This window comes from Mustela nigripes, chromosome 4, assembly GCF_022355385.1.
Source record: "Mustela nigripes isolate SB6536 chromosome 4, MUSNIG.SB6536, whole genome shotgun sequence".
Classification (NCBI taxonomy): Eukaryota; Metazoa; Chordata; class Mammalia; order Carnivora; family Mustelidae; genus Mustela; species Mustela nigripes.
In genome coordinates this window covers 85,055,104-85,079,828 of record NC_081560.1, presented here as the reverse complement: position 1 = coordinate 85,079,828, position 24,725 = coordinate 85,055,104, and the positions used below count along the sequence as shown (strand labels likewise).

At 37.8% G+C, this 24,725-nt stretch overlaps 1 protein-coding gene across 1 annotated transcript in view; it reads left to right on the top strand.

The window, feature by feature from the left end:
- CCDC146 (coiled-coil domain containing 146) overlaps positions 1 to 24,725 on the top strand; it is a 126,333-nt gene that overhangs the window by 52,162 nt on the left and 49,446 nt on the right. The gene's annotated exons all lie outside the window — the stretch shown is intronic.

Sequence of the window (24,725 nt, the reverse complement as noted above, 5' to 3'; positions counted from 1 at the left end):
CTTAAGCACTTGAAATTTTTTAGAAATATGCCAAGAAGCACAGTTTTCTGACTCATGCCATGCATTTTTGCTTCATTTCTTTGAAAAAGGAAAGCAAACTGGTAGAAGAGAAAGGGGTTGGTTCACTTCCATTCTCTGGCCCTAGCACAGTGTAGAGGAAACATCTATCTGACAAAAACACATGTAAAAGTACACCATTGCCTTTCGTCAAAGCCAGCAGCCTTCTCCTTCACCTTTACCGTTTTTGTGATTGTAAAGTCACATTCTGCAGTTGCCCATGAGCTAATCTTTGAACTTTTCCTGGCTCTGTTCTGATTCTCCTCCTTTCCCCAACATCTGTGCGTTCCCCTCCCAATGGCAACCCTGTGTCCGCGCTCTCTGCGGCCCACGATGGGTCCCTCTGCCACTAGCTCTGTCACGGCCTTGCCCAAACACACATCAGCGCTCTTGCCTTTTCAAACTTTTCTTGGTTTAAACTTTGTTTTTGCAGTTTTCTACCTTTTCTCCTCAGAAGCTGAGGGGCAGGAAGGGGGAATAGCTTCAGTTGGAGAAACCACCTACTTTTCATTTGTTTTGCATCTTGACATCTCATAAGGTTTCTTATTTTAAAAAGGAATTTTTGGCTTTAAAAATGATTCCAAAATAATTGATATTGATAAAAATCCCAACTCTTTATTGCATTACTTAAGGTACCCTATAATCTATCTCCTACTTATTTCTTTAACTTGATGTCCTGTGACATTTCTCTATATCCCCTTCATTCCAGCCAGGTACACTCTTCACCCTAATTCTCCATGTTCTCTAAATCTGGCAGGCTCGCTTTACACTTTGGCAATTGTATTTACTCCGAAGACCTGGATTCCATCCCTGGCTCTACCTCTTATTGGAGGGATAGATCATTACCTTTACTGAGCCTGGGTTTCTATAGCTGTGAGGGGGGTATCTGGCTGTTTTTCCCTCATACGAGAATGATAATTATAAAAACTTTGGGCGAAGTGTGTATCAAATATGGTGTTACAAGTAGCATTCTTTCCCAACAAATTTGTCAAACATGTTCTGCACACGTTATGCCTCATTTTCCTCCATCTTCTTCCAACTTTATTTTTTTATTTATTTGAAAAGATTTTATTTATTTGACAGACAGATCACAAGTAGACAGAGCAGCAGGCAGAGAGAGAGGAGGAAGCAGGCTCCCCGCTGAGCAGAGAGCCCAACGCAGGGCTCAATCCCAGGACCCTGGGATCATGACCTGAGCTGAAGGCAGAGGCTTTAACCCACTGAGCCACCCAGGTGCCCCCCAACTTTTTTAAAAAATGAAGTTTGTTATTCTTCATTCCATTCAATGCAGTCAAACCAATTTAGACAAAATCTTTTAACTTTCTGACTAAAAATATCTAATTAATCTCTTAATTTTGTTTTCTCTCCTCATGTGCTTTTAAGCTGTGACGCTCTCTCGTTGTAAAGGGAGACGTAGGTGACTGGATAGATTATTTTAAAAGAAAGAGAATGATGATAGTATAGATAATACATAAAAATATTTCATAAAGTAGAAAGATATAGGAATAATATTTAGTTTAAGTACATTACTAAACACCCTTAACTGGCTAGGGTACAATCTATATATTTACCCAGTTAATTATTTATTAAGGACCTTCTATATTTATTCAGCCCTGTGCTAGATCATATATAAAATGCATGCCCTGGCCTCATTCATTTATTCATTCGTTCATCCCCCATCCCTCCATCCCTCCAGCCACCATATATTAACTGAGCAACCTTGACATGCGAGACACTCTTCAGGCACTTAGTTTACACTAGTGAACAAATCAAACTAAAATCCCTTTTTTCCTTCTTAGGCAGGGCTGTTGAGGACCTTGTATTTTCTTCCCGTTGGACTCTGAAGTAAATCATAAGCACTTTAAAAAGTTTCCGAATCTAACAAAAGTTCAGCCCTCTGACTCTTGCCATGGGCTGTGTTTCATCTCTTTGAATCAAGTTTTTGCTTTCCAAGCACCGCTGCCCGATTCTTGGGCTCTGCAGCCCCACCTAGCCACGGGTCACGGCATGGCTCCACTGAAAAAGCTTAGATGTGCTGTGGGAACTGGCTCCTGTCCACTGAGGACCCATAAACAATTCCCGAGATAAAGGCAGAGAACTGCTTTGTTAGTTATCAGTGACACTGTTGGATGATTGTCTGGGTTCTTAATTAAAAAAAAAAATCACTAGTCACTTACTGCAGACAGACACTAAGTGACTACATGAAAGAGGTTCAACCTGACTAATGAGTTTATAACCCCTGGGGCCAGAGAGGATGTGCTACAAGTATTCGAGAAGCTTTCACCAATACTAGGTCACTACCTCCTCCCATCTCTACAGTTACCATGAGCACTTGTAGGTGAGCAGAGAAGGGGCTCAAAGCTTTAAATACTTGCCTGTTGTACAGTTTTTGAGAGATAGAGTTGGAATTTGAACCTGGATCTGACTCCAAAGTTCATGTCTTTTCTCCCATGCCACACTGCCACGTAGGGGGAAAGTAATACGGGAGAGGTGTATTGGTACTAGGTTGTGGGGGAGCCTGGTGCTTAACCACTGCTTAGATCAATGGGGAGCCACTGAAGGTTTTTGACCAAGGGAATAATATAACCCATTAAGCACTTTAGAGAAATTAATCTATCAATAAAATAATTGATGTAATACTTGATGTAGTGGAAAGGGAAAGATTAGGCAAGAGAACAGTTTAGAGGACATTTAAATAGTCCAAGTTCTTGTTTCCCAAATTGTGTTTCCTGGAACATGAGTAACTAGATGCTGATGAATACTTTCAGGACAAACGGATCTGAGAAATATCAGTTATATGCTAAAGTGGCTTATGGCTGGCCAAGAGGAAAGTGATGTATGCTGCATTTTTCAAATGTTAGTTAACAATAGGAACCTTCCCTTCATCAACCCCAGGGCCATTTTTAGGAAGGGGTCTTCAACTAGAAACCAATAGGAAATGGGAGTTCTATGTGAGAGGTATTAGTGTGACAGCAGGAAGGGTGGTAAAGGGGTTGCAGACATTATTACCAAGGAGTTATAGATAGATCACTGGTCAGAAATGGAGGGAAATGGAGAATTATGAAATATGACCCTGGTTGAAGTTAAGTAATGTGGCAATGAGAATAGGGAGTGAGCAGTAGGTTGGAGAGAGTGTGGGAGTACCAGTTCTGTTCTGAATACATTAACAAGCCGTTAAATAGAAATGTCTACCAAACAGTTGGACATCTTGATATGAAATCATCCCAGAATACACGTGGAAATCAACTTGAAACCACAGGAACCCAGAGGATGGTCAAAGAAATAAGACAAGAACCGGAAGAGTGTATTGTTGCAAAGACTAGGAGAGAAGATTTCAAGCAGAATGCTCCCAGATAATCAAAAATTTGAAGAGCTGACGTTTTGTCCTCAGCACCTGTGGAATTGCCATCATCTACCTTTACCTTTTGCCTCCTCCCTTTTGCTGGAAAGTCTTTCTGTATTTTCTCACGCCCCATCTACCCTGACTTGAGTATCAACCTCTGATTCTACATTCTTCCCTTCGTCCCCACATCTGCCTTCAACTCAGAACTGACACATTATGCACGTTTACAGATTCGTTTTTCAGATCTAAACAAATTATTTAGCACCAACAAATAATGGAATTTCTATAAGCCACATATGAAAATTAATTGCACCAGTCTAAATTCAGAATGTATTCGGACTTCTTTATTGTTTTCTTATTCAAAGTATATTTAAGGGAGGATCTGCATTTACCATATTTGGGTCAGATTTCAAAAGTAAATTTCCATTTCCTCTAATGCAGGTTTTGTTTTTAAAGGAAACACTTAATGTATCTATTTGTATCAAAGGAAGTTACTATGACAATCATTATTTATAGCATTGAGATATTTTCACAGATATTAACATATTTCAGTTTCTAATTTATTAAATTCAAGAGCATTTGATTATACCTTAGGGAATATGTCCTTTTAGGATAATAAAGAACTTAAAACATTCACTTTTTAAACTACTTGATTTGAAATGTCAACAGTAAATAATGTTTATTTTAATATTCCTTAGGGTCTTAATCCTAGTTTGTTATAAATTTTTCAGCAACCCATAGAGAGATCAAGAATTTCCTGATTTTGTTTAAAACTAGAATAATAGTTGATAGTTTCTTTGGACTGTCTTGCAAGTACCTCACTAGCATAAATGCAGACTAGAAATCCCTCCAGTGTGGACCTACTATCAAAGATCCATTATGTGAATCCTTAAGGGTTCTGGTTCTAAAGAAGTAGAGGAGAGAAACAACCAAGGGTCCGCTCTTTACGAGACTACAGAATATATAGTTATTTCATGTGCTAATGGCCCAGATCTTCAGTGGGGTACTCAAGGCTCCTCAGCTAAAATTTTATGAAATTAGAATATCCCATGAGAGTCTTGAGATGTCCATAAGTCATTATCTATCAAGAGAATCTCTTTTTACCAGGTACCCCATACCAAGCCAGGGATCATGATGGATCCAAGAGATCCATGGGGCATGACATCTAATTTTGCTATCATCTGATTTCCAGAGACTTAGAAAACTTCATATAACCAATGTTGGAGAAACAAAATGTATTTATTTTTATTTCTTTATCAAAAATTGATCTTCTTTCTTTTTTTATTCCTGAAACAAAACAAATAATAAAAACATAGTAAAGAAATCATGAAAATCATATCATGTCTTTCTTTTTTTGTTTCAGATCAGGACTTTCTGCACATTCTCTTTGTCTCTCATTGAGAGGTTTCTGGTAGTTATTTCCTATAAAATCACTGCAAACCCTGAATTAGCAAATACTGAACCGTTGCTTCCAAGGGACATAGTGGGTTAGGTTTCTGTGAGCCTCTGGTCATAGTATTTTTGTCAACCAATCAATACATGATCTTGTTTTAAAAGTGTTTCTGTTTTAAAACATCTTATTTTATATTGTTGACTCATTTACATAGAACTCATGAACAACAGAACTATAATTCATGGCCAAAGGGATCTTATCTAACACAAGTATTGTCTCCATAAGGTGCGTCACAACTTTCTTGTACTTAGGAACACTAGGCAGCCCTTTAACACTAAGCTCAGAGTCCCCTTTCAACAGTGAAATCACCAACAAAAAGCACAAAACTGTGGAAAATGTGGCCCTTAGACCACAGAAAGGAAATTTGTTTACAGTATAACTGAAGCAAACAGAAGAGTGTCGCCTTTGAGCTCAGCTGTGCGTTGGACAACTCACAATGTCACCATTCTAGGGATGTCTACAAATGATCCCCAAAGTATTATCTCTGAGTATTATCTTGAGGTTACAAACAAATTTTAATGAGTAGGTGAATTTGTAAACACATAATCCATGAATAATGAGGACTGAATGTATGTTGTTACAAAATCCATAGCTTTAAATTCTTGGAAATGTCTGTTCCTTCTAAGCTGAGATGGTTAATTTGGTTCTACCAGCTTCAGCACTTGCATTCCTTGGGGGTATTGGTTTATTTGCCATTTAAAAATTTTATATATATATACAAATGTATATTATGTATAACATATTGTGTGAATATACATTATAAGCTATATAATATATCCTATATGTCATATATGTTAAAATGTCTATAAATGTAAGTTAACATACAATTTAGCAAAAGATTTATTTTAATAATTTAATTTATTCATCAGAATAGTGTGCATCTTAAAGAATTAAATTATTATGGAAAAGTGAAAATATTAAACTAATTCCATGCTAACTGGATAATTTCATGCTGAATTCATGTCTTTTAAATCTGTCTTTACTCTGAGACTCGTTTTTAAAAGACTCGAGTTTCTTTTATGAAATACAAATGACAGCATGTGAACTCTCTATAAAGGTAAACTTAAAGGTGATACCCACTGTGCTGGTAAGTAAAGAAAATTTATGAAATGGGTTAAATGTTGTAAAGAGTAAACGCTGCAATTCACTGCTAGGTCTCCCAAGTTCTTAAGAAATCTTTTTAAGCATGTACAGTGTAGCATTCTGAGGGACCACAGTATCTTACTTAGTTTATTTCTTTTCTGTTTCTCATTTGATAATATCTATGATTTGAGTCATTTCCTGTTCTTTTCAGTGAAAATCTCTCAGGGTAGAGGAAAATACTTCATGATCATTATCAATAGATGTAAATCTGCCCGCTCCTTATTTTAAGTATCCACTATTTATCAAAGCTCTCCTCTGCTTGTATATTTAATACAAAGTTATTTTTATTATGTTTGCATGTATCAATGATTTGGCATGTCTTTTGACAACTGATACAAAGTTTAGTTGCAACCATTGTTGCTGCACAAAAAGAAGAGGAGACATACAACAGTTTTGTCAGTCACATGTAAATATAAACTAAATCTTCCTTCATTACCAGGATCATCTCAAAAATAACATGATGTGATAACAGTGAAAAGAACCTTAGGATGGTAGTCTTGGAACTCATGTGCTTACTGAGGAAACGTCCACTTTCTTGCCACTTAAGTCAGCTTTAATTTCCATATCTGTAATATGAGAGAGTCAAGTTAGAGATCGCTAAGTCTCCTTTCAGCTGTAACGGTTTATGATTCTGAATGTTATTCATTAGAAGCCATATGAGAGCACAGCCAAGCCTCAAAATGTAAAAACAAAAACAAAAACAAAAACCCAAAAAACAGACTATCCTTTAATTAAATCACTAATTCCAATGGAAAACTATAAAGATCTACTTTGTTTTAGCTATTCATCCAGTCAATGAATACTTATTTTGCATTTATTGAATGGTGCTCTGTACTGGCTTGGGGATATCAAGGGTGAAAAAACAGACAATTTACTCACTTGGTGGAGCTTTAAGTTGTAGCGGAACCTGTTCCAAGCCAGAACCAGCCCTGGGCAGATGCAGCATGTCTGGCCTAGGGCCACACCAGGACTCTCTTGTACCCCTCATTTCCCTCCCACTATGCCATGGCATTGGCCTCTTCTTTTGCTATTCCTGAAATGGTCACTTTTCAAGTCATTTTTTTCCAAATTAGACCAAAAGGATGTATAGTGTCTGTAAATAATCGTGCTATTTGAAATATATGCTATCTGGGTGGAGAAGAGAACTTGCTCTTTCTCTCCTTTATGAGGTTTATTTCTTTGGTTCTTAACCCATCTCCCTGATGACCACCACTCTAAGATCTTCATTTACAAAGCAGAAAAAGTGTTTGGAATAAAAGGTATTTTTAAAAGAAACCTAATCCCATACAAACGGCCTATGTAGCTTCCCTAGTCCTCAAAGTTAAGGAGTGTAGGCTTCGTCAATTCAGTAAATTCTAAATTCTGCAGAATACACAGAATAGAGACATAGCTGTAGTACTGAAAACATAAAAACACAAGAGTAAATATATTAAAACTTTCTTCTTTTTACATTTGCTCCTTTCCTATTTTCCCCTCCTTTTTATATTTTCGCTTCTGTAGTGTAAGTGGCAGTCAGGAGGGAGAAGCAGTAAATAGAGTGGGGGGATTTTACATTTCTCCTTTCTAAGGCAGGCACCAGAAGGGGACCTTGCCTTGACTTGGAGAATCTAGGCCACGTTTAACTTGCATTTATTCACCGCTCCACAAATAGCTAACATCTGCTGCTTATTACGTGCCCATCTTCTAAAATTTTTCCCTCTCATTCCCACCCAAACATAGAAGATTGAAATATAGTGGAATGAAGTGGAGCCCTGTGAGATAGAGGTGGTGGGGTAAAGACAACAGACAAAGAAACAAAGAAAAAAGACTAGAGGGGGGGAAAGAGAGCAAAATTGAATCATGGTAGGTAGGAGCTGTACCGTGATCCTTTTTTTAATGATGGTAATAAATCCATATGTAAATCCAATTTTTTTTTTTTTTGTAAATCCAATTTTATAGGATTTTTTCCCCCTGGAATGGATACTGAAAGAACAAAGTTATAGGATAAGATTGGAATCAGAGCATCAGGGCATGAAAAATAAATGCCTTCTCCATCATTTTGACAGTGGCCTTAGTTGTGTCTCTAGTCATCAGATTATATTATCATATTGCCCTTCAGCAAAGTTAAATAAACTTTTAGGACATACAAGTTCCAAACAGCTTAACTTTAAACAGTGTGAATTTTTAGCCAGCATATCCAATTTCCAAATGTTTAAAGTAGTTTTGTTGTGGAAACATTCACTTTCCTAACAACTTAATTCCTTCTAATTCCTTGAGTTTTCAAAACCAGTACTACAGCAAATAGCAAAATAACATTGTCAGGTGGAAGGTGAATATACTAAACATGTATTCTAGTCATTAATACAAAATATTCAGAATAAATAGGGCTTAGAGTTTACTAAAGGAACTTTAATGTTAAACAGGTATTGCAAGATTTTCACAGTGCCACAAAACCTCAGGAAATGATGTTTCATGTGATCAAGACCAATCCGTTCATTTTACAGATGAGTGAACAGATCTAGGAAAAGCTAAATGATCTGTCCAGCTCTGACCAAGGCTGCTCAGGTCATCCAATTTCCAGACTAGCTTTTCTAGCTAATTCTGGATTGACTTGTATAGTACTCTTAATTTGTTGCTAGACTATAGAAAAATGCCACCAAAATATAACTTGCCCATACTAAAACTTTCCTAATATAATGCTTCTGAGGTTTTAGAAAGCAACACAGTTCCTTTAGGTATTTCAATATAATTGGGAGTTCCCAAATGTACTGTATTCCACATGCCTTGTTGTACAGGAAAACGATTCAGACAGTTATCTCCAATAAATACTAATCTGTATCCATATTTTTTTCCCATTTGTCTTTCTATGATTATTTGTGTTGCCTGGCTTAGAGCTTAAATTTTTTTTTTAATTAAAGATTTTTTTTTTTTTTTTTTTTGACAGAGAGAGATCACAAGTAGGCAGAGAGGCAGGCAGAGAGAGAGAGAGGAGGAAGCAGGCTCCCTGCTGAGCAGAGAGCCCAATGTGGGACTCAATCCCATGAGGAGATCATGACCTGAGCCGAAGGCAGCAGCTTAACCCACTGAGCCACCCAGGCACCCTAGAGTTTAAATTTTTAAAAGAATTATTTTTTTAAAAGATTTTATTTATTTATTTGAGAGAGAGAGAGAGAGAGAGAGCATGAGAGTAGAGAGGTCAGCAGGAGAAGCAGACTCCAGGATCCTGGGACTCCAGGATCATGACTTGAGCCAAAGGCAGTCGCCTAACCAACTGAGCCACCCAGGCGCCCTAAAAGAATTATTTTTTTTTAAAAGACATCTTATGGCCTGCCTGGGTGAAATTTTGGATTGTAATACTTATTTATAGGGTGATTGTGAGGGTTAGATGAGGTATAATATGCACAAAACATAACACATAGCCATCTCTCAATAGATGAATAAATAAATGGTAAGCATTACTTTCAATAAGAGATAAAAGAAGAGTGACTAATTTGTACTCTGTGTGTTCATTCATTTGGTAAATATATATTGAATAAATTCATTTCAGGAATGGCTCATTTATTAGTAAATATTTATTGAAAGACTGCTATTTGCTAAGCAGTCACACGTACTGTTTCTTTCACTTAAGTCTTCGTGAGCTCCACATGGGACAGACCTTGGGCTATAGTGATGGGAGTGCATACATTAAAGGAACATCCAGTCTTGCAACTTACTGCAAGTTATAATTTATGCTGCTACTTTTTTAAAAAGATCTTATTTATTAATTTATTGAGAGAAATCGTGCAAGCAGGGGGAAGGGCAGAGGGAGAGAGAGAATCTCAAGCAGACTTCCTGCTGAGCGTGGAACCCAACTTGGGGATGGATCCCATGACCCTGAGATCATGACCTGAGCTGAAACCAAGAGTCCGATGCCCAACTGACTGAGCCACCCAGGTGCCCCAAACTTTGCTATTTCTAAATAAATTATTTTCGTCCCTTTAACTCCTCTCTTGGAATGCCTAGTGTGCTGGTGTCTGACTTGCCTGGAAATAATTCTCTCATTTGACTAGATTACTGGATGCTCACTTTCTATTTCGCCCAAACCTCTACTGAAAAGTTAACTACTAGAGTAAGTTGTTAAGAATTTATCTGCACTCCACTTACAAATTACAGGGCTTTGTTTTGTTTGGTTTGGCTTGGTTTTGTCAAATCTCATAAAGCACAGAACCAAAGGGATAGTTAACTACAAGGATAATGTTTGTAGTTTTTTTTTTTTTAAGTCCTTTGTGTTAACAGAATGTTTCCTGTTTTTCAGTCCCAACAAAATTTAGCTGACAATTTTTCATAGTGTTTTCATAATCTTTTTAGCTTATTTTTTTGTTCCATGGTGTTCTATTGAAATGAAAATTCATTTCAGCCTCCAAATGATAAAATATTTAAGTTTAAATAATTTTTAAATATGTCCATTAGTCAAAAAACTATCAGATTCGTGTTTATTTGATAACTTTATCAGGAGACAAAATGGAAAAACAGACAGTCTCAAATTTTAAACTGTTTAGTTCTTTTTTTAAAAAATTCTATTTATTTCGGAGAGGGAGGGAGCATGCGCATGAGCAGGGAGAGGAGCAGAGACAGAAGCAGACTTCCTGTTAAGTAGGGAGCCTGATGTGGGGGCTTGATCCCTAGACTCTGAAATCATGACCTAGTCGAAGGGAGATGCTTAACCAACTGAGACACCCAGGCGCCCTTATGGGTCAAGTTCTTAAACTCAGATGATGCTGTCATACACCCTTGTGCTCTGGGAGGTACACAGATAGGCAAAAGAGACATATACAATCCCAAGGAATATGATACTCCAAAATGTTTGCACAAGAGTTTTATAAATGGGGGCGCCTGGGTGGCTCAGTGGGTTAAAGCCTCTGCCTTCAGCCCAGGTTGTGATCTCAGGGTCCTGGGATCGAGCCCCACATCGGGGCTCTCTACTCAGCAGGGAGCCTGCTTCCTCCTCTCTCTCTGCCTGCCTCTCTGCCTGCCTGTGATCTCTGTCTGTCAAATAAATAAATAAAATCTTTTTTTAAAAAAAAAGAGGACCTATTATAAATGGACCTATTCTCTTAATTATTTTCTATCTCTAGGAATGTGTCATATACATATAACATAAAATATGTACAGAGTCCTAATCTCAAATGCCTATAATATCCATAAAAGCAACATAAATAAGTGAAACAGCCAAGGTGTTAGGACATGAGCCATACATGGAATGGGTGAGGCAGACAGTGCTCCTTTTAAAAGGGTCAGCCTCTTTAAGTATCTCTGAAAGTCAGCCTCTGCTAAATGCCAGTTAATTGTTGTAATGCTGGAGTATGAATCCAGTGTCATCAAATCTAGTAATTTTTAAAGAGAAGCTGAAAATCCCATTTTTATGTAAAATCTACCAATTTTTAAATGTTGCCAGGTAATTTTCTAATTTTGTTTTTAAATAGTGCGTAGTAAAACCATCTGCAGAATGTATTTATATTATTGACTACTAGTTTGCAGTTGTGAACTATGCTCTTATTACACGGACTAAGGTCTATCTCACACCTGTTTAAAGATTAGGTAGGGTCTTATCCTCTTTTACTGAAACAGAAATCTGTAGTAATGAAAAAAGAAAGAAAGAGGAAGAAAGGAAGGAAGGGAGGATGAAAGGAGAAATTTATAGAAATGGTTGCATATCCTTAAACTGTTACAAACTATCAGGAATAACTGGAAATGTGGTATTTCTATGAAATGAGGCTATCTGTGTTTGCCAGAGGGACATTAAAATATTTTGTAATAGTTGACTTAGTGAACTAGAAACAGCTGTGTTTGGTGAAATATTTGCTACAATCTTTATTTTTTTAACTTTTTTTTTTTCATTTCTTTTTACTTTGCTTGGTATCAAAGTTGGTATCAAGTGAAGAAAGTTAGAATTATACTTGTGGTATTACATGGTTTTCTTTCCTTTTTTCAAAACTAAAACAAGCTAACAAAATACATCTCCAAATATCATAGAAGCCAGATTTCTTGGGAAACTGTGTTAATTTCTGAATATTCCACCCTTTTCTGAAGAAATTCCAAGATAATTTGTTTTATAATTGCCATGGGTAATAGCTGTCCATCTGTTACCATTCAACTGCAGTATTTCAAGAAATTTATAAGGTGACTTAATGGTTCATATTAGTAGATACACTAAGAAGATGCTTAGGATCTAACCTTATGTTTAAATGTAACACTTAATGACACTCATTTAGTTATAAAAAATTCTATTATCTTGCCCTTTAAAGAGTTCTTCTTAGGATTCAAATATTCTAATATTGGGTTTTCTGCTTTAATTATGGATTTGAATCTTTCTGGTACTTCAGTTAAGCCCATCAACCTACTGAAGGTATTAGTATTAGCTACAGGCTGAGTAATGCATCCTTAGAGATAGATCACATTGAGTTGCAGACTTCCCCTGGATGGCAAGGGGCCAGGAGAAAATGTCTGAACAAATTTTCTATTCAAAAGCGCCTAATATCTCATTCCCAACTGTAGAGACAATGAATATTGTATTGTATATTATCCACATGTAGTCAATCAATCCATAAATTTCCCATAATCAATATCAAGTTTATGTCCTCTTACCTACATGCACACATGCACACACACACAAACATCCCCCAGGCTGCTGGTGTCCCTCCTAGACTGACCTCTTTATTTTCTTTTGGTGATGTCCTTGGTGACCATTAGGCCCAATTCACACATGTATGTGAGAGGGAAAGCTGTATGTTGAAATTTCCTTTTGTGAGATAGTCAGTCCTTCATGTCACACCCCCACCATGCTAGAGACTTTTTGGTTCTTCAGACACGTGCTGAGCACCTGCCATGTGCCATGTACTATGCAAGGTTCTTGGGGCACTAAAGTGATCCCTGCCTCCAGAGAACTTTTTGTCTGGTAGATAGACATGTGAGCAAGACTTCAACTCTGAAAAGGTGTATACTTTGAGGAAGGTATGAGATATAGTGACCTCATTCATTAAATACTTGTTTGTACTTTAGTATCAGCCTGTTCTAGATGGTCAGGATACATCAAATGAAGAAGAGGGTCAAAGATATTCTGCCCTAATTTAAACATTGATAGAACACATAAAAATGCAGGGTGATGGGGGCTGACTTCTATTTTCATGGTTAATAATTTTAGTGAACAACATTGAATGGCTTCTGCACTCTAGCCATAAACAATCTAAAAATGCAATTGTGAAAACAATTCCATTTATAATGGAATCAAAAAAGATAAAATACTTGGAATAAATTGAACAAAAATGAAATGGCTGGTCCAAATATGCTGCCAGGATTTAAAGCCCCCTTACCAGTGAACTAACAAGAGTAGAACTTACGAGAGACTCATTTTAGACCAAAAGACACCTGCATATTGAAAGTGGGAGGTGTGGGGGTGGAGAGACATTTATAACACAAATGTATGTCAAAAGAAAGCTGAAGTAGTAATACTTATTTCAGACAAACTAGATTTTTTTTGTTCTCGTATTGTCTTTATCCTGCTTTGATATCAGGGTAATACTGGCCTCACAGAATGATTTTGAATGAGTTCCCTCTGTTCCCGTTTGTAACATTTTGATTAATATTGTCATTAATTATTATTTTTTTAAATGTTTGGTAGAATTCACCAGTGAAAACTTGTGGTCTTGGGCTTTTCTGTGCTGAGAGATTTTGATTCCTAACTCAACTTTCATCCTTGTTATTGGTCTAAGAAGATGTTCTATTTCTTGGATTCAAGCAAGATTCTTAATTCAATCTTGATAACTTGTGTGTTTTTAGAAATTACTTTTTTTTCCCCCTAAGTTATCTGATTTGTTGGTATAGAATTGTTTATAGTCATCTGTTATCACACTGTGTGTTTCTATGGTATCTGTTGTTCTGTTTTCTCTTCATCTCTCCCTTTGGTTTTTGAGTCTTCTCTCTTTCTTTCCTAGTTAATATAGTTAAAATATTGCCAATTTTGTTTATTATTTTGGAAAAACTGGTCATTACTTTTGATGTTTTGTTACTGTTTACTCTGGTCTCTATTTATTTCTGATTTTTCTTTGTTATTTCCTTCCTCTACTAAATTTCAGCTAAGTTTCTCCTTTTTCTGGTTCCTTATGGTATGATGTTGTTTATTTGAACTCTTTTTAATACAAATATTTATAGAATAAATTTTAATCTAATATCTGTTTTTGCTGCATTCCATATTTTTAGAATATTGTGTTTTCTTTCTCTCTTTTTTTTAAGATTTTATTTATTTATTTGACAGAGAGAGATCACAAGTAGGCAGAGAGGCAAGCAGAGAGAGGGTGGGAAGCAGGTGAGAGCCTGATGTGGGGCTCGATCCAAGGACCCTGAGATCATGACCTGAGCCAAAGACAGAGGCTTAACCCTCTGAGCCACCCAGGCGCCCCTCTCTTTTGTTTTGAGACAAAACAAAACAGACCTATTTTGATTTGCTGTTCAATTTCTTATTTGACCCATTGCTTGTGCAATGTGTGTTGTTTAATACTCACATTAAATATTTCATATGACTTTCCATCTTTGTTTCATTAAACTAATCTTTAGTTTTGTACCATTGTGGATGGAAAATATGTTTGGTATGATTTCAGTCTTCTTAAATTTTATGTCTCTTTTTATGTGATTTAACCAGGGGATTCTTCTATGTGTACTTGAGGAAAATGTGTAATTCTATTTTTCTTGGATGAAATGTTTTATATGTATATCTTTTAGAACCATGTATTCTGAAGTATGGATCAAGTAAAAAATGTTCTTGAAAAAAAAAAAAAGCAAAAAGCAAGAGTGGAGCTCAAACATCCCCATATTCTGCTCCCAAGTTTCCATTTTATGGTATCAATGGGGAAATTCAAGCTTGGGGTTTTTGTTCTTTTTTAAAGAACACTTCTGCAATCAGCAGTGAAAGACTTTATTGTCCCCCACAATCTGCCTGCCAGAAGGGGAAGTGGAGGGCGCTGCTGTGAATACTGGCAAGAGCCCTGTGGGCAGAAGCATCTTCAAAACAGGAAGGTGGACTCCAGAAGTCCCAAGTTTCTTTGTTGTGGAGAGAAGTTATATCCCTTCCCTATCACCTCCTGGCCCAGAGCTGGGGGTCCCTGGCTGGCAGCCAGCTGGGAGGGGCAGTGCTGTGGACACACCAGAGGAGGCCTGATGGTGGGTGCCCATACCTGCTCAGCAGCAGAGAGATCAGCCGGGTCCAGGGAGCCAGCCCCGGGAGGACAGGGTCAGGGCAGGGCTTTGGTCTGTGAACTATGAAGTGAGATGAACGATGGTCAGCTGTGGATGTGACCTTCATACATTTACAATCCTTATGTGAGAAATGCCCTGGCCCTTAAGGACCTGGCTTTTCAGAGTTCTCACTGCCTAAACCCACTCAAGATCATTAAAGGTGCACTCGAGGTGGGACTCTGCATGTGAAAGACTGAAAGCTGATTGGTCAGAGTCCACTGGCAACACAATGCTTTCTGGGCCCATGCCACCCCTGCCCCTGATCCCTACTCTTCTGGCTCCTATTTTGTGATGTTACTCATTTACTAGTTTTAACCTGGCTGTTTCCTGACTCTGATTCTGTTCTGACCCTTATGTGACAGCCCCTCATGTCTTTGGCCCTGTTAAGTTCTTTGCTCTTTGTCATTTGTTCACCCTCTGAAGCTCTTGAGGAAGCATGTGGGTTTCAGTCTGGCTCATTTCCTGCCTCCCAGGCTTATCGCTGCTCCAACCTGCTACCATTCCTCCTCGTGATCTTTGGAAGGGAAGGGGCAAAATTTTAAATGAGGGACAAATGATTGATAAAGTTCCAAGCAATTGCAGCTTCAGTGGGACAAATCTGAATGTTTTAAAGGAATGCTACCCTCTAGCATGTACATGCTGAGGCATGCTTTTTTTTTTTAATTTGGCTGCACATCTTATCTTAAAATTATTATAACTTAAATTTGAAGTCTTACATAGCTAAGCAATCACATTACTCATCCACAATGTCCACTGCAATTGATACCTTAACTCTTGGGAGGTCCTGTTTGTCCCTTGGAGCCTCTCCCTTGAATTCCTGGGGTAAGCCACCAGAGGAGGGATAAGACAGCTGTGGGGGAACAGTCCCAGACCTCTCTGCTCAACCTATGTGCCTTGCCAACCACACAGAAGGGAGAAGAGAAGCTGTGGGTGAGGGAGCTGGTTTTGTATGTCACATTCTCTGCTCTTTTGAGTCTATCTTCAGGCCAAGTTATCTTGCCCTAATTCCTCTTTTATACCCACTTTCTCTGACAAGTAAGTGAATGAACAAGAGTTTTTACAACTGTATCATTTGTTTTAAGATAAGCTTAGATCAGGAACAGGTTAGCAAACGTTATCGAGCCCTTACGAGATACCAAGCCATGTGCTGGGGCTCAAAGATGAGTAAGGTAGCCGCAGCAACTTCTTCCTAGGAACATCGCCAAAGGCAAGGGAAGCAAGGGCAATAATGAACTATTAGGATTTCATCAGGATCAAAAGCTTTTGCACAGCAAAGGAAACAGTTAACAAAACCAAAAGACAACTGACAGAATGGGAGAAATTTGCAAATGACATATCAGATAAAGGGTTAGTATCCAAAATCTATAAAGAGCTTATCAAACTCAACACCCAAAGAACAAATAATCCAATCAAGAAATGGACAGAAGACATGAACAGACATTTCTGCAAAGAAGACATCCAGATGGACAACAGACACGTGAAAAATGCTCCATATCACTCGGCATCAGGGAAATACAAATCAAAACCACAATGAGATACCACCTCACACCAGTCAGAATGGCTAAAATTAACAAGTCAGGAAATGACAGATGCTAGCGAGGATGCAGAGAAAGGGGAACCCTTCTACACTTTGGTGTGGTTCAACCACTCTGGAAAACAGCAAGGAGGTTCCTCAAAAAGTTGAAAATTGAACTACTCTATGACCCAGCAATTGCACTACTGGGTATTTACCCTAAAGATACTAACGTAATGATCCAAAGGGGCATGTGCACCTGAATGTTTATAATAGCAATGTCCACAACAGCCAAACTATGGAAAGAACCTAGATGTCCATCAACAGATGAATGGATAAAGAAGAGGTGGTATATATACACAATGGAATACTATGCAGCCATCAAAAGAAATGAAATCTTGCCATTTGCGACAACGTGGATGGAACTAGAGGGTATCATGCTTAGCGAAATAAGTCAAGCAGAGAAAGACAACTATCCTATGATCTCTCTGATATGAGGAAGTAGAGATGCAATGTGGGGGGTTTGAGGGGTAGGAAAAGAATAAATGAAACAAGATGGATGGATGGGGGAGACAAAACATAAGAGACTCTTAATCTCACAAAACAAACAGGGTTGCTGGGGGCAGGGGGGTGGGAGAGGGTAGTGGGGTTATGGACATTGGAGAGGGTATGTGCTATGGTGAGTGCTGTGAAGTGTGTAAACCTGGTGACTCATGGACCTGTACCCCTGGGGCTAATAATACATTATATGTTTATAAAAAATAAAAAAATTTTTTAAAAAGGAAAAAAAAAAGATGAGTAAGGTATTGTTTCCATCACCAAAAAATATACAACCTAGAGGGAAAAACATGTTAAAACATATTTTGATAGTAGTGTACAATGTGTACTGTAATAGATGCAACTAAAAATAGAGAAAAATAAGTGATTCTGCCTGGAGGTATCAGGTGATGACCACTGAGATGTTTTGAAGGGTGAATAGGAGTTCTCCAAGCAGACAAGAGAGAAAAGAAATTGAAGATCAGGAAGACGTGGTAGGGTTGGGAACTGTCTCATTCTCTACTGCTCTCCTAACCAATTACCACAAATTTGGTGGCTTAAACAGCAAAAATTTATGATCTTATAATTCTGTAGGTTGGAAGTTCAACAGGGTTCTCACCGAGCTAAAATCAAGGTGTAGACAGGACTGCATTCTTTTCTGGAGGCTCTGCCACAGTATCTGGTTCTTTTCCTTTTCTAGCTTCTAGAGGCTACAGACATTCCTTGTCCCATGACCCCCTTCCTCTAGTAGGCCAACTCCTTCTCACACTTGCAATCTTTCCTCCTCCTTCTATTTCATCTCTCTAATTTGGCCAGGAAAGGTCTTCTGCTTTAAGTACTCCTATGATTGGGCCAGTCAGGTAATCCACAATGATCTCTGCATCTCAGGGTCCATACTCTTAATCACATCAGCAAAGTTCCTTCTGCCATGTAAAGTAACATATCACTAGGTATGTCACAGGGGATTAAGATGTGACACCTTTGGGGTCAAAGGAAAGAGCATCATTCTGCCCAGCGCAGGCGGTGACACAGAACTGAAATGGTTATAGGAGTTTTAGAAAGGGAGGAGACCAGTTTGGAGAGGGTGGTAGCTGCCAGATAATGAAAGCCCTTGTCTAATGAAAGCCCATGTTAAGGGACCTAGAGTTATTCCTGAAGATGATGGGATCCTTTGAAGGGCTTAAACAAGGTGAAAATTGTGTTTTGCTGGCAGCACAGAGGGGCATATTCAAAGGAGACAAGACTTGAAGTTGGGGTAAGTGGTTACTTATCTCTTGCATATGCTCCATAAAGAATTACATATTTTGTTTATTAAAGGATAAAATGCCACATGAGAAGTTTCTGTCTAAAAAAATGATCACAATACCTGAACACTGATACTGTATTAAAACAATTTCATGTATTCCAGGTGTTGGACAAAAACGTTTATTACTCTCTAACCCTTACTCCCATAGTCTTACAAGTTCGTGGACCAAAAAAAGTTCTAGCTGTTCCAACAGCCTGCAGAACTGAAAAAGTTGTTTTCTTACAAAGCTGTTAGAATCTGGGAGTGAATAAGAGGCCCTGGGGAAAGTAAATAATATCAAAAGGGAAAATATAAGGACCAAATCCTGGATGGCGCCGGCTTTTAAAGGGAGGACCAGAAAAGAAAACGGAAAAGTAAGAGAGACGACTGTGAGACTATGTATTACAGGACCTGGAAGAGGAGAGAGTACCGGGAATGATGAACTATAAATAGGTCAGTAGTAATAAAAGTTATAAAATTATCAAGTAACCTAAGGACAGAGAAATGTCATTTGAATATAATAATTAAGAGGTCACTGGGACTCCATTTCCAACTAAGATGAAGTAACAGGACCCAGATACATCCTCCTACCTTAAACAACTAAAATCAAATTAGATGAAACAGTGGTTTTCAGACTTTGGACAATAGACTGCACAGGACAGTAATCTCTGGGGGTATATGGTGAATGGAGATCTATAATTGTGCCATCGTACAACTCAGAGTTTCCAAGGGATAGCATAGGGAGGGGAACCCAAACAGACCCAGGTGGTCTTGCTGATTTGTGATGACACGTTTGGGGATTCAGGGAGGCCAAGTTGGCAAAAACAGATAGGTGAGGAGAGGGAAGAGTGTCAGAGGGCAGAAGCTCCAGAGATCTGCAGAGGAATCCTGATCCGTGCATGCTTGTTAGGATACTGCTGCGGCTGGAGACAGGACTCCCAGAGAGGAAGGGGTGGAACCACACCTGAAACTCACACAGAGCTAATAGTTCACGTTGCCACCAATCAGAATACAAAAACCTCCTAATGTGTGGGCACTGAGTACAAAGGTATTGACTCAGTAGTGCTGCCAAATTAGCCCTAGACAAAAGATCGTTCTGGACTTCCTAACAAAGATCACAAACAAAGCCTTGGAAGGATCGAACTGTTTCCAAGTAACTTAACTATGACTCACAATGTCCCAAAATATTTAAAGGAATATTAAAAAAAATCCATCTCCCAATAGTATAAAATTGGCAATGTCTGGCATGCAAAGAAGCAGGAAAATATGACCTATAATGAGGAGAAGAATCAAACAATGAAGTGGAACAGAAATAGAATTAATAGACAAGGACATCGGAACAGATACAGAGATTTTGAATATTAGGAAAAAAGGTGGAAGGAAGCATAAACATAATGAGAAAAGAGAAAGCTGTAAAAAGGTTCAAATCAAACTTCCAAAGATGAAAATCCAGTATTTGAGATAAAAAATCCACTGGATGGGATTAACAGCAGATAAACACTAGAAGAAAAAGAGTTTCGTGGATTTTTAAGATGTAACAATAGATACTATTCAAAATGAAACAAAGAAAAAGGAGTGTAAAATAAAAATCAAGACAACAGCAGTGATCTGTGGACATCAAGTGGCCAAACATATGAATAATTAGTTGCAGAAGGAGAGGAGGGGGGACAGAAAAAATATTTGAAAAACCAACATTTGAAATTTTTCTAAATGTGATGAAAACTATGAACTCACAGATCCAACACTGTAGACAGATCTCAGGCAGAAGCAAACAATACCCAGATAAATCATACACAAAGTACTGGAAGACAGGGGTTAAGAGAAAAATCTCAAAATCAGCCAGAGAAATGAGAAAGTCATCTGTGAATTAATCAGTTTGGTCAAGTGCTAACAAACCAATGACTATGAACTGGTGAGGGACTGGAAGGTAAGAGAGTGGAGATACAGAGCTGAGATGACTTCTTTGAGAAAAGCTGAAATGAGAGTGAAGGAGACAGAGATAGGAGCATAGCATCCAAGGCGGATTTTGTTTGTTTGTTTGTTTGTTTGTTTTAAATGAGAAAGACTTGAGCAAATTTGTAGATTGAGGATAATGTCAATGATGATAAAAATAAAATACCTGCCGTTTATTAAGCTCTTATTTGTGTACTTGACACTATACCAAAACCTTACTTATAATTATTCATTTAGTTTTCACTACAGACTTATGAAGTTTGGTTGACTTTTGTCTTTTACAGCTGATGAAACTGAGGCACAGACTGATTAAATATGACTCCAAGTTACAAAGTGAATTAGTAGTAGAGCTGGTCAAAACAAAGAAAAAGAGACAAACGAAAATATAGACTCAAATATAGAAAACTGGTGGTTACCAGAAGGGAGATGGGTGGGGAGATAGGGGAAATAGGTGAAGGGGATTAAGAGTACACTTATCATGATAAGCAGTGAGTAATGTATAGGATTGTTGAGTCACTATACTGTACACCTGAGACTAATGTAACATTGTACCCTAATTACACTGGAATTTAAAAAAAAAAGTAGTAGGGCTGGAATACAAATCAAAGTTCACTTGTGATGTACTTGACTACAATATTAGGCTGAGCCAATTAAGACGGAGAAATAGAGAGTATAACGGAAAGAAAGGTATAGCCGATGCTTTAACATCTAGGACAAGCTAGGAGAGAATATATTTGAAAACACAGGTGGATAGGTTTGCCCTAACCAAGACGAAAGGAGGACTTCATTTTTGAGATTTGGGAAAAGAAGTTAAGGGTAGGTGTGACTGCAGATAAATGGGTCCGTTGACCTAGAGGATGGGTTCAGGTAATTTAATTCTGTTTGGTGACTTAGTTAGGTATATGGGAAAGCTAAAGCTAAAGCTTTCCCATATACCTAACAACCAAGGGGAAAAGTCAAACAACAGTGAGTGACAAAGCATTGTTGAGAACTCAGTTGCATTTGAAAACTGTTTCAAATGGTCATCTTGTTTATTTCTAGCAGAGAAAGGGAGAGTGTGTGTAGGAGACAAGGATGGCAAGGTTTATGCTTTCAAGTTCATGCTTTCAAGTTGTGGCCCCCAAAGGCAGCCATTTATCAGGATAAGACCAAACCAGTAGGTAGTGTCATAGAGGCAACAAGAATCAAATAGGTTAATAACCACGGTCACTGTGGTTCCCTGCGCACACCCACACAAACACCTAATTGTTTCCTCATGCTGACCCCCTTCCACATTAAGTTCACTTGGTGAAAGTTCTTACTTCCCTTGGAATGTCCTAGAATTTCCATGTTTGGAATTTTTTCCGTATCATTACACGTTGCCTATGAATCATGAACCCTTGTTAAACTTTCAGCTCTAGAGTAAATGTTTCCTTCCAGTCTCAGTTACCACCAAGGCAATTCAGTAACACAATTATCTATTGTGAAATCATATTTATGAACTTCATGACATTATTTCTAACCTTTCCTTATGTATGCTCTTTGACAATTTTAGTTGGGTCTTACACTCTATGCCTTAGATCCTGCATTTTTAAAAGATGACAAACTCGGTTTCTGTGCCCCTTTGTATCATGCAGTGTGAAAACAACCATTTTTTCCATGTTCATGCTGATAAGTGAAGCATTTCATCCTCTAGAATTGAGCCTGAAATTCCCAACCAGAGGTAGACTCACTTATGGAGACATTTTACAGTTTCACCAAAGAGTCACTGTTAGATCTATATTACATCCAGATTATGAATTTTATTTTTAAGAAGGCTAGAATCCATTCTTCACAGTTTGATCTTTTTCTTTTCTTTTTTAAAAAGATTTTTATCTATTTATTTGACTGAGAGAGCACAGAAGGAGCGGGAGCAGCAGGCAGAAGGAGAGGGAGAAGCAGGCTTCCCGCTGAGCAGGGAGCCCAATGCAGGGCTCAGTCCTGGGACCCTGGGATCATGATGTGAGCTGAAGGCAGACACTTAACTTATTGAACCACCCAAGAACCCCTGATCTTTTAAAGACAGACTTGTTTTTAGAAGAGTAGACCAAATAAAAGATAGCTTATCAATCTTCTTTCTAAACATCAATGATTTAAATTTTTTCAATTTATGTAGAAACTATAAAGGTATACCAGATGTTTTGCCCCATCAGCTTTCTTCATTTATTTGTAGGCATCAAAGGCTACTGGGGTGACACAAACAATAAATAGGAAAGGAAGTCTCTCCTGCCTTCCTGCTTTTTCTGTAGTCATAAAACCTGCCAGCATGTACCCGTGGCCCACCTGCCATTCGGTTGCAAATAACTGGTATTTTAGAAAAGATTCAACTTAGTACTGAGTTTTCATTAAGGCTGAGCTAGAATCTGGTTGTATCTGCCAGTAGGATCTGGACTCAGCCCTCTCCAGTTTGAAATTCTGCTCTGAATCCCTACTGTTTACAGCAATAATTTTCAAGCATATTTTAATAGCCTTTTATTATTAAAAGCAATACATGGTTTGGAGAAAATTAGAAAATACAGATAAGCAAACATAAAAATATAAAAATCATATAAAATAAAATAAATATCATATATCATAAATATCATATAAAATAAAATAAAATATAAAAATTCTTTTGACCCAAAGAACATAACTTTATCATCTTAGTTCTTAGCCTTCTAGATCAATACCTTATCAATATTCACTATTTGATGAATTGCCATCATATTCTCCTTTAATTCTTTAAATATGGTTTCCTTTCAATATTTGGACATATTTATAATAGCTCCTTTGAAGTCTTCATTAATTCCAACATCTGCACCCCTCCCAAAAGAGTTTTTGCCCTTTTTCCCCCTATTTCTTTGAAGGACTCATAACTGTTTTGTTGATAACTGGTCATTTTACATAATACATTGTTAACAACTCTGGTTTCTGATTCTCCCAAGGCTTCTTGTTGTTGCTGTTGGGTTTGTTACTGCTGTTCATTTATTTGTTTAGTGACTTGGCTGGACTAATCTGTGAAGTGTGTCTCCCCCACAGTGTGCAGCCTCTGATGTCTCTGTGTAGATATTTTCTTCTTGCTTTTATTTTGAACTTTGCCCCCACCCACCTGAAGAGGTCTTTAGCAATAAATAGGAAGGTGGGGCAGATCAGCTCTTCACTGGCTGCTAAGGCTGCCCAGAATAGCTCTTCCACACATGGGGCTGGGGTAATGGGTACAGTTCCTGGTTCAAATGCCACAGTTGGCTACTGTTCTTCCTGAGTTTTGGATTTTGTTAAATAGATACATCTCAATATTTTACCTGTCCTTAGGGCCATTAAATGGTTGTGTTAGTTAGTTTTGATGGTTGAGTCAATGTTTCTTTGAGGGAGAAGATTCATCAAGCTCTTCAAATGACCATTCTGGAAGTTCCACCCCCGGAAGTGGTCTATAATTTATAATCTTACTCATCTGCTTTCACTTAAAATATAGAGAAAATAATGGCATACTACCAAATATGGTTATTTACTAACAATAAAACTACTGAGTGGAGAGTGAGTGTTCTGTACTTTCTTTTACGTCTGTCTTCTCAAACAGTGAGTTCCTGGGGGGAGGACCTAGGTCACATTTGCTTCTGCTTCCATTATGCAGGGCAGTAGGTGAGAGGTAATGTAATTTCAGCTTGAAAACAAAATTATAAGTATAATATGTGTTTTTAAACATAAGAGTCCATAATTACCTTATCCAATGGTTTACCTAGAGTAGTTAACTTGTTGCCTAATTATGAGGCTGGTACCCACATGGTCTTCATATTACATGCACACACATACAAACATATTCTCACCCTTACATTTTCATAGTTTTCTCCCAGTAATTTTTCTCCTTTAAGAGGGCCCATATGCAAAGCTTTTTGTTTGTTTGTTTAACATATTAGGCCTTAAAGGTGCAGTGCTGATGGCTTACACTGATTTTAGGAACTAGTGAAAATGTTTGCGATCTGAAGTAAATTACATATTAACTCAAAAATGCAGAAAGAAAACTGAAGAAACAAAATTAATGTGTTTTGTGAAATATTTATAAAATGTACCATGAGGTCAACCTACCAATAGCAACTCAGCGCTCAAGAAATTAAATGTGAATTATATGTATGGTGACATATTAATACATTTCAAAATATTTGATATAGGAAGAAGTAGAACCTCCTCAAAGGGCTTAAAA